Raw genomic sequence first — 15,657 nt, forward strand, 5'->3', positions numbered from 1 at the left:
ATGGGTAAGATCTCCGATTCTAAACCTGGCAGTGACCCTCTGGAGCCCTGGTATAGCTGTGGTAAGAAGGTTACTATGACGCCCAAAACTGTGGGTTAAACATAGGAAGTGGAATGGTCTTTCCAGACTCCCCTTCTTTAATCAGCAAGTCCAAAAGCCCTTTTCTCATTTTTTTCCCTAGTATTCTTTGACACAAATAATAGTTTTGTTTTTTTTTTAATTTTAATTTTGTTTATTACCATCAAGTCAAAGGGAAGCATTCCAGGTGCAAAACACTGCATGTGACATGAGCAATGACCATACCAGAAGCAACTGAACCTGCATGGATTTTGACAGGAGAGATTTCACTTTGGTCAAATTTCACTTCAGAATTAAAAGTGTTGCTGTGCAAGTATTCTGAAATTGCCCTCTCTTGCTGCTTATATAGCCTCTAGAAGTGTTACCTTTCTAAGGAGTGTTTCTTTTTTGGTAATATCAGTATCTCATAACTGCGTGATAAGTAAATGAATCAGCAAGATTAACTGGAGGTGCCATAAATGAGAAGGTGTGAACAACATCTGTGTGTGGATTTGTTGAGGGGAAGTGGAGAAGAGGGTGGGGTGCAACCAAAATTGAGCCAGCACCTTCAGCTGCTTTGACGTAGTTTTCTCAAATGGAACTGTGAATCAGCAGGTGCACCACGCACCTCCTTGGCATTTGTGCCTGCAAAACTGTGAGTGTGAAGTGCTCTAAAGAAAACTGGCAGCTGCTTTTTATAAAGAAAAGCAATATTGCTGGGCTAATATCATCTCTCAGAGGTAGAGACTCAGAGATAAAATGCCCACTTTATCTCTTTATTATCTTTTTAAAAAATATTTTATTTAACTTTATTTACTTAATTTTTAAATTTGACCAGAGAAGGACAGAGCAAGAGAGAGAGAGAGAGCAAGAGAGAGGGAAAGTGAGAAAGCAAGCCAGGTCCGGGACTCGAACCGTGGTCGGCCATGTGGGAGTCCAGTGCCCCTAACCACCACGCCACCTGCTGGCCCCTCTCTTTATTATCTTGAAGGAGTTAACTTGGATCAGTACTTTGGAAGGATGGGAATGGAGTCTTTTTTTTTTTTTTTTCCCGAGAGGTTTTTGCTATAGGTTGTGTGCACTTGCCAGAAAGAGACAGAGAGACAGAAAGTGATGGCCACACTGCAATTCCTTCTCCTCCAGTCTCCTCTCAGGATCTTGGGTGCACACATACCTGGCATGAGTTTAAGCCACTGGGTTCGGGACTACATGGGAGTCTGGCGACATTGTCTTTATGGCCTCTGCTGGTCCCAAGGAATGGAGATGTTCTGAGTTGAATAGAATTGACATTAAGTAACATTACAAGAACTTTGAAACTACCTCTGCAAAGGGTTGCTATCCCTACAAAGAAAGAAAAACTCTCTTACATCCTGGGTGGAGTAGAAACAAAATAATTTGGAGTGCTATCAGCAATAGGTATCAAATTCAAAATGCATCATCTCTTTGGCAAAGGAATCCTGTTTGAGGAATTTAATCTGCAGATTACACTAACATAAATATGAGCATGAACATGGTTATTGAACATTGTATTTACAAAGAACTGAAAACAGCCCAAATGACAGATTATGAGGAATCAATTAAGTAATTCATGATACTGTTGTAAAATGTGACCATTTTATGCAACCATTGAGAAGACAGAGGTACGTAAGTGCTATGTCCTAATGTGAAATGATAGCAGAGATACATGAGGTGAGAAAAGAAATTTCAATGCTCTGGGTAAAGGATCATACCCAATTTATTCTACAAACATGGACGGAACTTTCAAAATTTAAACTAGCTAAAATGCACATAATCTGTAAAGAGAATTACCAACAGGTCAAAAATAAACAAACCCCTGGGGTCAGATGGTGCAGCAGTACCTCACCTGGACCTGACAGGGGAAGATCCTGGATTTATGTTTAAAGGCTCTCCTGTACCCACTTGGCACACATGTGTAGAAGTCTGAGCTGAGTTGGTTGAGGCTGGAAGTGAAAACCATTCTGAGTGTACTTTCTTTCTCTTTTATGGAAATAATACATTTTTTTTTTTTTTAAAAAAGAAGACCAAATCTCTCTTATAACTTATTCTGGAGCAAAACAGTATTGGCTATATAAGAAGCTGCTTTTATTCCAGAGACTTCCCCATTACACTTTCTGGCGTGAGATTCATATTTAAACCACTGTTCATTTCCTTTGCCCACAGCCTACCACCTGATGTGACATGGTGCTCTCTTTGGCATTCTCACTGGTCCCTGAGCCTGTCTATTTCAGCATTTCAGCCACTACTGATGAGATTTGTCTATTCCTTTGAGATTCCTCCCAATATTCCCAGATTGAATTTCACATTCTTGGTGGAGCACTTATTTTAAGTTATATAACTCCATATTTTAAAATACCTAAGATATACTTTCAAAATTTGACTTTCGTCCAGTTCTCTTTGTGGGAGATCCCAAGAAAGAAGTGTACATATCAATGCATGTATATGAACTGACCATGCACCCCCCTCCCCATAGTCTAATATGTCCATGATTTCACCCTGGAGTGGTTTTGTTCCTTTTTTATCTCTCTCCAAGCTGAAGTTTTAAGAGAATACTTTGGCTAATTTGGAATGAAAGGAAACTTGAATATTTGTTCCTTAGAAAGAGTGAAAACATGAGTTTTTTTCTTTACTACCATCATACTTCCAGGCTGGACAAACACTGACAACAGGCAAAGCTTGTCTAAACAGAACACACGCATGCCTGTCAGGATGTCTCTGTGGCACTAGGAGCCACGCTATGGAAGCCAGTCTCTCTTCCTCAACAGAATAAGCTGAAATTCCTAAGTTTTAATTATACTGTCTAGCTTGCTTTTTAAAAGAAGCTCACTACAAAACAAATGAAAATAATGAAAAAAGAAAATAGAGAAAGAAGCTCACTACAAGTTGCTTAATTTTAAGCTGAACCCCAGAAGGGTGTTCTATCTAGTACAGGTTCCAAAGTTGATCACTTCCTAGACCTAGAAACCCAGTCTTGTCCTGTGAGTACTAAGGTGGTAGGCATTTCTCTCAAGTCTGAGAAACCTGGTTATGCCCCACTTTCTTGTACAATCAGATTATTCAGTCTTCATGGATTTACTACTTGGGATAATAAGGTGATTATCTGTTTATGCCAATAAGTTGAACCAGCTGATACTCTCTTGCTAAATAAGAATAAAAAATAACAAATCTAAATTGTGGCAGGCATTTCTTCTGGTAAGGCACACTGTTCCATGTGTAAGGAAAGACTGATAAATATATGTATATAGATATGTAAATAGATAGGTTTGTTTTTGCAAAAGAGTCTTAAGAAGGATATACAAGAAATAGTTTATGGTGGTACTGCTAGGAGGTAGGAATGAGAAATGTAATATACTTCTGCTTTCTATTTTTCACTCCTATACTGTTTTATTTTTAATGTAATTATGTTATATAATTTTATCATGATAATTAAAAATAGAAGGCTTTGTTTTGTTTTGCTCATTTGAATTAAAAAGAGGAGAACAGGGGAAAAAAAAAAAAGAAGAGAACTTCTCTCACAGAAATTCCCAGGCAGCTGCACTTAATTACTGGCAGACTTGACTCTGGGCTTGCTATTTACAAATCATGTTGCTCAGAGTTCTAAGTTCTAAGAAAGTTTCTTAAATTTGGCTTTATTTTAAAACCATGCACAGTAAGCCTTCAATTTACATGGCACTTCTGGTTTTTTAAAATATGTTCAAAGATGTAACACATACGCACACAACCCTACACAATAGCATGGCATCATTATTGCCCTATTTTTCAGATAGGGTCATGCATCTAGAGAACTGAGCACTGTCCTATAGATAAATTTTGAATCTCCATTTGTCATAAAGATGAAATGGGATAGGAAATATCAGGCAAAGAGAATACTGATTAACAAATACACTATCGCTACCACCTGCAGCCATACATAAACCAAGAGGATTTGCTGCGACTCAAATAATTTGGAGAGCTGCCTTTAATGAAATCCCACTCAGAATCTAATAATTTTCTTTTATTTTTTTAAAGGATTATTTAATCTTATTTATTATTTTTTAATTTGACCAGAGAGACAAAGGGAGAAAGTGAGAAAGCAAGTGGCCAGGTCCAAGATTCAAACCATGGTCGGCCATGTGGGAGTCCAGTGTCTTAACTACCACACCACCTGCTAGACCCAAAGATTTTTATTTTTCTAAATTGAAATTTTCCCCAAGTTTTATTTGTATTCCATATAAATGAGAAGAAAAACATTAAGGTTTTCTTACACCACCTACTTGGGGAGCTGGGGAAGTGGAATTAAACCACTCACCATTGGCCAGAACATCAGTCTACAGAGGGACAGACAGGACTCAGAGTATAAGGTACTTTTATGATATGCTAAAAACTAAAAAGAAAATAAAGAATATGCTAAAAACAGAATTAAATCATCTTTAAGAGTGGATTTGCTATTTGGCAATAGGTAAGGCATTGTGACCTTGCCTATGTATAAATTGACCAATCACAGTAAAGTGTATATGCATATGAATAACCTATTTTTCACCTATCTTTTTATATGTATAAATCAGTTACAGTGATTCCAAAGTCCATATGAGGAATTAAATGTTTTCACCTTTGGGATTCAGGTACGATATGCTTACAGGAGTAGTCCAAGTTAAGTTGGAAAGCTCCTATTTAAGGATGACTAGCTGAGTATCTCTTTCTTTGCCCTGGCATGTATTGATGTGGGATTCTAGTGGAGGAACGTTTTCTGCTTTGATGCATAAATCAAGAAACTGCAAGAAATTTGCATTGCCTGAAACTTTCCAACCTGAAGTCAGAACTTTCATATCATTAAATTGATCCACTGATACTTGTTTTGATTAAAGCACCAGCTAACTCATAACAGCATCTGTACTCAGTAATATAACTCAAACAAGCATAATGAATACCTATCTTTTAATTTTTTATGAAAAGGCTTCATAATATATAATTAAGATGTTTTTTACATGTTCTACTGATGAACCATCTGCAGGTATGACATTTAGCATCTGTACTTAAAAGTAGCCACCTGTTACAGTCTGGTAATCCTCACTGTGAATCTTTTCAGATAAATGGAATTTGGTATCATTTGGATTCAGGGTTCCTCATGAATCCATCATCTTCTTGACATTTATTATTTTATTGCAGGCTATCTTTCAGGGTTTTTTAAGTTGCATTCATTGAAAAGTCTAGTCAACTATGTTTGTTTCCAAGCAAGGAAACTTTTGATAAGTGTATAGCAAGAGATGAAGGTTTTTTTTTTAGAGGTCCTAAATTCCCACTTTCCTTCCCCCTTTCTCCTTATAGAAAGTCAGATCATATCTACCTCTAAGCACTCAGAACTCTTCAACTCTTGTTTGTGTCATCAATTTTGAAATGACCTCTCAGATTTTTCCTTCACTTGGAGGTGTAAAAAGTGATGACATTCAAAGTGATTTGCATCAGATCAGTAAAGTGTTTCAGGATTTTTGAGAATGAACTGTGATGACAGCTGAGGGGAAGTTGTGGTCCTTTGGGACATATAAATGTCATTCCAGGATATTTTAAATTGTAGGGCATCAGTAGTCAGTTATTTGGCCTTCACTTGGGCATAATCTCACTTCTGAATTGGCAGGAGCAGAGGTGAGTCTAAATCCCCTACACATATAATGGCAATAAAGTACAATAGAGCATAATAATAGTATCTACATAACAGTGTTTGTTTATTTGGCATTGACAAAGAAAGTAGATCATCACAAGACCCAAAGCAGCCTGTCAAATATTGTAAGTAAACTATAGGCTAATAAAACAAAACTTATTTAACATATGTGTTTATATTCTACACGAGATATAAAACATCTCAGTTCATGTGCTAGGGTTCCATAAGAACTTTTACTGACCAGTACACCAACATGTGCCCTCCTTATTTTCTTTTTTAAAATAATTGTTTGATTAATTTTATTTATTTATTCATTTATTTTAATTTGAGCAGACAGATGCAGAGAGAGAGAGAGGAAGTAAGAAAGCAAGTCACCAGGTCCAGGACTTGAACCATGGTCAGCCATGTGGGAGTGTCCAGCACCTTAACCACCCTGTCTTCCCTATTTTCTGAACTCCAGGAGGACACAATGACCACTTTTCCACTACAGAACCAACATATAACAACTTTGTTGTTACTTAAATGTTTCTTGTGCCAGTGACTTGCAACTACACAGGAAACTCTAGAAACTGAGATATGCATGCTTACACACACACATTAAAGCATCTTACTTGAAGAGTAAGTTTCTAAAGTAATCATGTGAAGAGACAATAACAGAGAGAGAAAATTAACCCCGAAAGAAAAGCTTTGGTTAAGTAGCAGTCGAAGAAGATTGCTTATGTCTAGGGGCTGTGTTTTATATGAAAATCATAAAATGATATTCAGCAGGGTGAGATGATCACACTCTAAAAGGCCCTTGGGAACAGAGAGCAACTTACGAAGAGCTGATTCATGTCTTCATCTCCCATAGCTCTGAGGCAAATACTTATTGAATACAAAGATGTACGACTTTACCTGTACTGTTTATCTCTTTCTCTCTTTCTCTTCCTGAGACTCTTATGTGGAATTGAAATGAGATGTGATACAGATACTTTGTTTATACTTGTATGCGTTTATCTTCAGTTGTTTGTAGTGGTTTCAAGTGATTTTTCTATTTTTTTTTCCAGACTATGTAGCACAAGCTCCTTGTAGATATCTAAACTAGAGGCAGGATCTTCAAAAAGCTCGTGGAAAAGTCATATTATGGGAAAAGGATGTGCGGATTTAAAAGTTTTGTTTGCACCACAATAAAATTGTACTTTAAATCTGTTCTTCAGGAACTTTCTGAATTCCCTTCAAATAGTTAATCCCCCCCCACACACACACACAGTAGGTCCTCTATTTCAGCAGATTCCTCATTGGCAGATTTACCTCAACTTTGATGTGATCAGGCCACACCAATTGTGAAGTGGGGGCAAATGTAGCTCCCTAAAAGAGAAATGCTGAAGTTTATCTGTGTATTTTCATTTTCATTCATGTCTGATGTTAAAATTACCTATAAAGTGGGGCTGGCAGATGGTGTGGTGATTAAGGTGCTGGACTTCCACTTGGTTACTGCAGTTCGAGTCCCAGACCTAGCAGCTTGCTTTCTCACTTTCCTTCTCTCTCTCTCTCTCTCTCTCTCTGGTCAAATAAATAAATAAATAATAATGACAAATAAAATTAAATAATTACTTTTTAAAAATTACGTATAAGTAACCTAATAACAATTCAAAGTAGACAAGAAGATCTTTATAGGTTATGTACAGATACCTCACCATTATAAGATACCTCACCATTGTAATTAAGGGATATGAGCATCTGTGGATTGCTAAATTTTTTTAGATTTTTTTTTTTTTTTGGTTTGTTTAAGTTTTTTGTTTATCTGTTTTGGAGAGGTTTTTGCTATAGGGCATGTGCGTGCGCTCTCCAGAGGGACGGAAAGAGACAGAGAGACAGAATGCGAGAAATCACTCCCCAAGGGAGGATGGCCACGCCGCAATTCCTTTTCCTCCGTTCTCCTCGCGGGATCTTGGGCACGCACACACTCACGTCTGGCGTGAGTTTAAGCCACTGGATCCAGGACTCGAACTGCGGTCGACTATGTGGGAGTTCAATAACATAGCCATTACACTAACTGCTGGTCCCCCATCTGTGAATTTCATTATCCTTGTGGTATCCTGGAACTAACCTTATATGGACAGCAAGGTAAAACTATATATCAAATAGTTAACAATTTATTTATTAATCCAGGATGATTAATAAATATACAGGTAGTTTACATGTGCTCGTGTGTATACAAATATCTATACATCCACTATTTTATATTTATACTTACATATATTAGAGTTACTATAATTAGAATAGTTAGGTATATATGAAACTATAATGGTGTATAAGTACATATGTGAATACATTATTGAGTTCGGTTTGGGTAATGCGTGCATCCACATAAACATGCTGGTTGTGGAGTGGCCGTGAAGATCACTCACTTGTTCTATGATTTCCTAGAAGGACTCAAGTGACTCAGTTTATGGTTGTACTCACGGCTAAGGTCTATTCCAAAGGAAGAAAACACAATAGAAATCAGTAGAGGGAAAAAGACACTTACTGAGTTTGGAGAAACCCAAGAAGAGTCCTGACTTTCTCACCCAGCCCATTCCCTGCCCACCTCCTGCCTGCCTCTGGGCATACTGAGTAAGCTTCTTTCACTGACAGTGGAAAGAGACAGCGATATTTGTGTGGTTTCTACCTAGAAAAGCCACTTGGAGAATCAATATCCCAAATTTATTGGAAGCCATTCACATAGGTGCTTCTGCTTAGCACATCAGACTCTTAGAAGGGAAGCAGGTGTTAGCATAAACCATGCTGTTTGTACAAATAATTGAGATATATTAAACCACAGCTGCTCCTATCAGTTAAGGGATGGTTTAAGTGCAAAGTTCCCAGATACCAGTAATGGTAGTTTTGTGAGTAAGCCCTGGTAAAGATAGCAGCCTCAGACCTACTATGTGAATTATTTCCTGAAGTTCAGCCCCTTTTCCTTTGGTCAAGGTCTTTTTTAAAATTTTATTCTCTTGTACTTTTTTTTTTGTTTTTTACATGAATTATATATTGCTACAGCATACAAAATAAATTTTCCCAGCATGAATACACTGTATATTAGTCCAAATTTATAACCATGCACATTACCATCAGCCGATAATTTTCCATTTTTGTGTCCTTTAAATATTTTGCTTCTCTTTTCCCTTGATTTCCTCCCTCACAATCTCCTCCAACAATGTATCTAGTATCCACTTGCTCTCTCTACTTTTATACCATTCAATCTTTCAGTTTCTGCCAGAGTGTTGACATTTGGCATATATTAAGTGGGGTCATACAATACCTGTCTTTCATAGTCTGGCTTGCTTTACTTAGCAGTACATCTTCCATATTCATCCACTTTCTATCAAATGCCAGAGTCTCATTTCCTTATAAGGCTGAGTAGTATTCCATAGTGTATACATGCCACACTTTTTAATTCATTGGACATTTAGGTTGACTCCATGTGTTAGCAATTGGTAATAATGCTGCAATAAGCATGAAATACAAGTGTTTTCCCAACTGCGTGTATTCCTATCCTTTGGGTAGATACCCTAGAGTAGAACTGCTGGATCATGGAGGTGCTGAATCATATGGAAGTTCTATCTCCCTATTTTTCTCCACAGTGACTGTACTAGTTTACATTCCCGTCAACTTTGTAGGCAGGTTCTCTTTTCACCACAGCCTCACCAACACTTATTATTCTTAGTTTCTTTAATCTTAGCCATTCTGACTGGGGTTAGGTATCTCTGTGTGGTTTTGATTCACATCTCCCTATGAGATAGATGTTGAACATTTTTTTCATATGCTTTTTGAGTCCCTTTTTTGAGAGTTTGAAAATATATTCTCTCATTCAGAGGGTTGTCTCTTCACTCTATTATTTGTTTTACTGTTCAGAAGCTTTTTAATCTGATGCAATCCCATTTGTCTATTTTTGGTTTACTGCCTATGCTTTTGGGGTCTTATTTAAGAAGTTTTTGCCTACCCTGATGTCTCCAAGAGTTTCCTCTGTGTTTTCCACCAGTAGTTTTGTAGTTTGAGGTTTTATGTTTAGATCTTTGATCCATTTTGACTTGCTTTTTATTAATGGTGAGAGATAGGCATCCAGTTCCATTTCTCTGCAGGTGAATATTCATTTTTTCCAGCATGGTCATCGTGCCTATGGAAAATTATTATCACTAAGATTTCAAGCAGCAGAGAAAGGCTACCTTGCCGTATTGGCCCCATGGATGCCATTTGTGTTTTGGATTTAGACAATTAAATTATATTAATATAAAGAAATTAATTTATCAAGTTGTGTGTCTTTCTTCTTTAGCTTCTATATTAACCTTTTTACTTGGCTTGAGGTATTCATTCAGGACCATTCCAATTCTGTTTAGTGGATTGATGGTAACCTGAATCATTATTGGGATGAGATAGTGTCATACTATGTATTTTTAATTTTATTAAATTGTTAACGTTTTTTTGCCTTAAGGTGTATATACTCACTGGAGAGATAGAGACAGAGGGAGAAAAACTGAGAAGTCCCCTCCCCCAGGGGCAGTGGCCACACCATGATTCCTTCTCCATTCTCCACTGAAGGTTTTATGCTCTATGCACACTCATCTGGTGTGATTTCCAAGCTACCAGATCTGGAGCTTGAACTTTAGTAGGTTGTGTGGGAATTCAGAGCCTTAACCACCACACCACCTGCTGGACCAGTGTCATATTAGGTAAACGTAAGAAGTACAATCATGAGGGCATACCTGATAACACCAAAGAGAAGAGTTTGCATCAAGCAGAACACATATCACTCAGGTGATAGAGATTAATAGAGTCCCAAGTGTGGCTTCTCACCATGGAACTTCCGGCTGTCATGTTTGCAGTTGTATGAATAAATAATTCAGTTTAATCTTTCACTTCAGAGCAACCACCTGAAGGCAGTTGGTTCAAAACATTTCTCCTTGTCTATCAAATCAGGGCAACTCCACCATGAGTGTGGTTGAGTTCTGGAGCTGTTCTGCCTGGTGTGGTATGTGTAAAATATGCAAGTTGGAACCAGTCCTTGTTACTTTGTGGTCAGAGACACCAGGCTCATGTGAGAAGCTCAACAGTCAGGTAAATTCAAAGCATTCAAAACAGTGGAAAGCAGTTTAGAGAAATAGCATGGGCAGTTTTCTTTCTTGAAAAGGGGGGTATTCCTATAGTTACTCTACTCTAGTTTCAGATAAACCCAATTATTGACATGAAGTAACATCTTCTTGGTTAAAGACCTTCTACTGTTTTTCTATTGTGTCTCTAACAAACTCCCATGAACTTAGGGTTTGAACAAAACAAACTTACTACAGATTTGTCATCGTACTGTGGTAAAGTCAAGGTGTCAGCAGGGTTACACCCCTTTCTGCAGGCCTAGAGAAGAATCTGTTTTCTTGCCTTTTCCACCTTTCAGAGGTTGCCCGCCTCCCTTGTCTCATAGGCCCTTCCTTTATTTTCAAAGCCAGCAACACTAGACTCTATTTGTTTGACCCTACTCTTGCCATGACCTCTCTCTCTGACTGTGACAGGAAAAGGTCTCCTGCTTTTAAGGACTTTTTATTAGATTAGGCCTACCTAGTTAACCCTGGCTCATAGTCAGTAGTTAAAAGTAGCTGGATCCTGAAAAGTGCCTTTAGCCATGTAAAGTAACATGTTCACAGATTATAAGATAAATGTGGGCATCTTCAAAAGGGGCATCATGCTACTGCCATAGGCTCTATTTTAATGACAGATTGATTTTTATGCACTGCCTTATGTCTTTGCTGCCCCTGTTCCTTCAGTCCCTGCATTGCCTCTTCCTCAATCTGTGCTCTAAATCCCAACAAGTCATCTCATATGTGGTTCTGAGCACTTCCACTACTGTCACGGCTCTGCTAATCACCTCCGTTCTGCCGCATGGGAGGAGTGGTGTCTCAGTTTGCGTGCAAACTGATTTGTTAGACCCATCGCAACAAGTTTTCTGAAATACCCAGACGTGTCTGAATCCCAGGAGTGGTACTGTTCTGCTCAGGTTAAAACCTATGACTCTGGGAAAAGGTCACTGACGATGAGGTTGACTGCCAAGAAAGTGTCTGTAATTATCTGTTGTTGGAACATGTGCAAAAAGAAAGTAATTCATCTTGAGGGCAGAGAAAACATATGAACCAAAACATGAAACTGTTGAAGCTTTATGGGTCAATATTTCTTCAACACGGCCTGCATATAAATTTCTCAAGCTTTCTGTTGGAACCCAAGTGTGTATGTGTGCCAGTGGGTGGTAGAGATGTGTTCCAGTGTGCTTTGAAGGGTACTTGAGTGGTGTCTCTGGCTTAGGTCAAACTACGAGGCACAGAGACCAGGAATGTACATTTTGAAAGAGCTTCTATGTACTTGTGATATATACTCCTGGTTAAGAACAAGTAGACTTTAGGGGCCGGCAGGTGATGTGGTGGTCAAGGGCACAGGTCTGCTACATGGCCAACAGCACATGGCCAACAGCAGTTTGAGTCTCAAACCTGGCAGCTTGCTTTCCCACTTTCCTTCCTTCTCTCTCTCTCTCCTCTCTTTCTCTCTCTTTCACACACACACACACACACACACACACACACAGATCAAATTAAAATAAATAAAATTAAATAAAATAATTAAAAAAATATTTTAACACCTGGTATTTGGGCCTCTATGTGTACTCTTGCTTAAGATCTCTCAAACATTAGGTGCTAGAGGAAGACAATGCATTTTATAATGCTTAATATAGCAAAGGGGACTTTTATAGCCCTGTATTTGTTTCCTAAGGCTGCATAACAGAGTTATGGGTGGTTTAATTCAATATTTATTCTCTCACAGTTCTGTAGGACAGAAGTCTGAAAGTTAAAGTGTCCAGATGATTACTTAATTAATTATTTTAGTTTTGCCAGAGGGTGCTTCGACCTGAGTCTTGAAAAACACTGGCCACAGGGTGGCAGGTGGTGTGGTGGTTAAGGACACTGAACTCCCACATGGCCAACTGTGGTTCAAGTCCCAGACCTGGCAGCTTGCTTTCTCACTTTCCCTCTATCTCTCTCTTTGTCCTTCTCTGGTAAAATAAAAAATAATAAAACAAAATAAAGTTCAATAAAATAATTATCTAAAAAAAAAAAAAAAAACCCCAAAAAACAAAAAAACCGGGCCACATGTGCAAAAAGAAAGTAATTCATCTTGAGGGCAGAGAAAACATATGAACCAAAACATGAAACTGTTGAAGCTTTATGGGTCAATATTTCTTCAACACGGCCTGCATATAAATTTCTCAAGCTTTCTGTTGGAACCCAAGTGTGTATGTGTGCCAGTGGGTGGTAGAGATGTGTTCCAGTGTGCTTTGAAGGGTACTTGAGTGGTGTCTCTGGCTTAGGTCAAACTACGAGGCACAGAGACCAGGAATGTACATTTTGAAAGAGCTTCTATGTACTTGTGATATATACTCCTGGTTAAGAACAAGTAGACTTTAGGGGTCGGCAGGTGATGTGGTGGTCAAGGGCACAGGTCTGCTACATGGCCAACAGCACATGGCCAACAGCAGTTTGAGTCTCAAACCTGGCAGCTTGCTTTCCCACTTTCCTTCCTTCTCTCTCTCTCTCCTCTCTTTCTCTCTCTTTCACACACACACACACACACACACACACACACAGATCAAATTAAAATAAATAAAATTAAATAAAATAATTAAAAAAATATAACAAGTAGACTTGATGCTAAGATTTACTAAGAAAATAGGGCCCTGAGGAGTCAGAAGACTTAGAATAATAAGAATTAGAAACGTCACCCTGTCACCCTTGTTCTCCAGAGAAGCAAGGTCTAGGTGAGCAGTTGAAAGGTGGGGTCTGTGTGGCTCAGGAATTCTGTGCCCACAGAGTATATAAACACATTTGTCTTCGGTTTCCTGAACGAGTACTAAACCAGACACAGAAACCTTGCTTCCCAATCTTTTGTATCCTTGGCCAAGTTATTTTACTTACCTGGGCCTCCTTTTTAAAACAAGGAATCAGAATCGCATGATCACTGTGACGATTAATTTTATATGCCCCCTTGATGTAGTCCAGGGCTGCCCAGATATTTGGTACACACTATTCTGGATCTCTCTGGGTACTTTTAGATTAAATTAACACTGGGATCAGTAACTTAGTAAAAGCAATCACTCTCCCTGTTGTGGGTGGGATTCATCTAATTCCTGAAGAGCAGAGTAGACTAAAACACTGACTAAGGAAGCTTTCTCTGCCTGATTGTCTTTATACCAGAATGTTAGTCTTCTTCCACCTTGAACTGCAGCTAGGGAGGTCTGCTGGGTCTCCAGCTTGCAGACTGCAGATCTCAGTCTGCAAAATATTGGAACCAATTCTTCATAGTAGCTTTCTTGCTCTCTTTCTATACATATATCTTTATTTTATATGTCCAGTCTAATATATGGGGACCTCAGAAACTTTGTGGAAAAAATTAACATATGAATTATTTTAATATAAAGATCTTAAATTCCGTTGCATAGTTTCTTGATAATATACATTTCCATGGACTTTCTGAAGATCCCTGGTATAATCACTAAAATCCCTTCCATCCTAAATATTTTATTCTACTTTATTTTTTTTCTTTAAATTGCAAGAGGGTGATGTGTAATTTCCAGAGAGAGACAAAAAGACAGAGTTGGAGAGGGAGCTCAATGGGGTATAGTCACGTTGCAACCCCTCCTCCATCCTGTAAGATTTGGGGGCATGCGTGTACATGGGTGTGACATGTTTTTCAAGTTACTGAGATCAGTACTCAAATTGTACAGTGTGCAGTCCAGCTTCCTTAACCACTGGGGTGGCCCTCTTCTGTTCTAAGACTGGAGTGACAGGTCTGAAATAGGCGTCATTCTTCCCGTGAGTCCCGACATGTTACACTTTAGTAGATCAGCACACTTTCCTCGCTGTATATTAGTCCTGCTTGCTGAAGGCTTTTAGGCCACCAAATTTTATCTGAAGGTCAGAAACTGTGTGATTCATATTCATTGTTATACCTTTAGTATTTTACACATTCCAGGAAAACAGTAAACACTTACTGAGAATTATTAAAAGAATACATAACTGACTTTTTTTAAAGGAATGACACATTTCTCCTTCTAACTAAACAGGATGCCAAATGTTCTTCATGGAAAAACTTACTTATATTCTCTTGTCAACTCATCTATACCTGGTGTTTCACCATTTGAAGCAGCAGCCAGGTAACACAATTTATATCTTTGGCTTCCTGGGGTCCGATTTCACGTCAAAGCATTTTATAGGTGAGAAAATTGGGTAGAAGTAGTTATTAACTACAAGTTATTTTCACAGTAGGTATTGGTAGTACATTTCTCTTTTATCTTTTCCTTATTATTATTGGTCCATGGGGTTATTCCAGCTCCAATTCATGTACACAGGTCCACAGTTAACAGGTATTTTAGAAATGTATACTCTAGGACACCCACTTTTCAAATCTTCCAGTTATTTATGATATCCTAGAGGAAAATAAGACATACGTATTTTCCTGTGCCATAAAAGGATGCAGAGTATGTCTTGATATATAACATAGTAAGAAAAAAAGGAATAAAGATTGCCTCTAAAGAAGAAAGTGCATTGTATTTGTATAAAATCTTTGTGCAAATATATTATCATCATCTTTCAAACTAAGCAACCAGAGATGCAGGTAGTAAAAGGTGGGTCTGGTATAGGGTGACCAAACTTCCACTACTAAAACCAGGTAAGTCCCAGGCAAAGAAGAGCTGGTTGGTCATTCTAGGAAAAGTTATTTTATGAACCTCTTGGCCAAGATTCTATTTCGAGATTATATTGGAAAGAGATCAGAACTGGATAAGTGACTGCAAGCACAAAAGTTAGACAAGAATGAAGAATGCAACAGAAGTTGAGGTTGGTGACCCAAACAAAAGCACTCTGGGCACCAGAAAACCAAGAGGGAAAACCAGCAGG

At 38.2% G+C, this 15,657-nt stretch overlaps 1 pseudogene; it reads left to right on the forward strand.

The window, feature by feature from the left end:
• The window catches only part of LOC102475255 (28S ribosomal protein S36, mitochondrial pseudogene), a 22,823-nt pseudogene continuing 7,166 nt past the window's right edge, over nucleotides 1–15,657 (forward strand).

Source organism: Tupaia chinensis, unplaced genomic scaffold, assembly GCF_000334495.1.
Source record: "Tupaia chinensis unplaced genomic scaffold, TupChi_1.0 Scaffold146837_1, whole genome shotgun sequence".
Taxonomy (NCBI): Eukaryota; Metazoa; Chordata; class Mammalia; order Scandentia; family Tupaiidae; genus Tupaia; species Tupaia belangeri.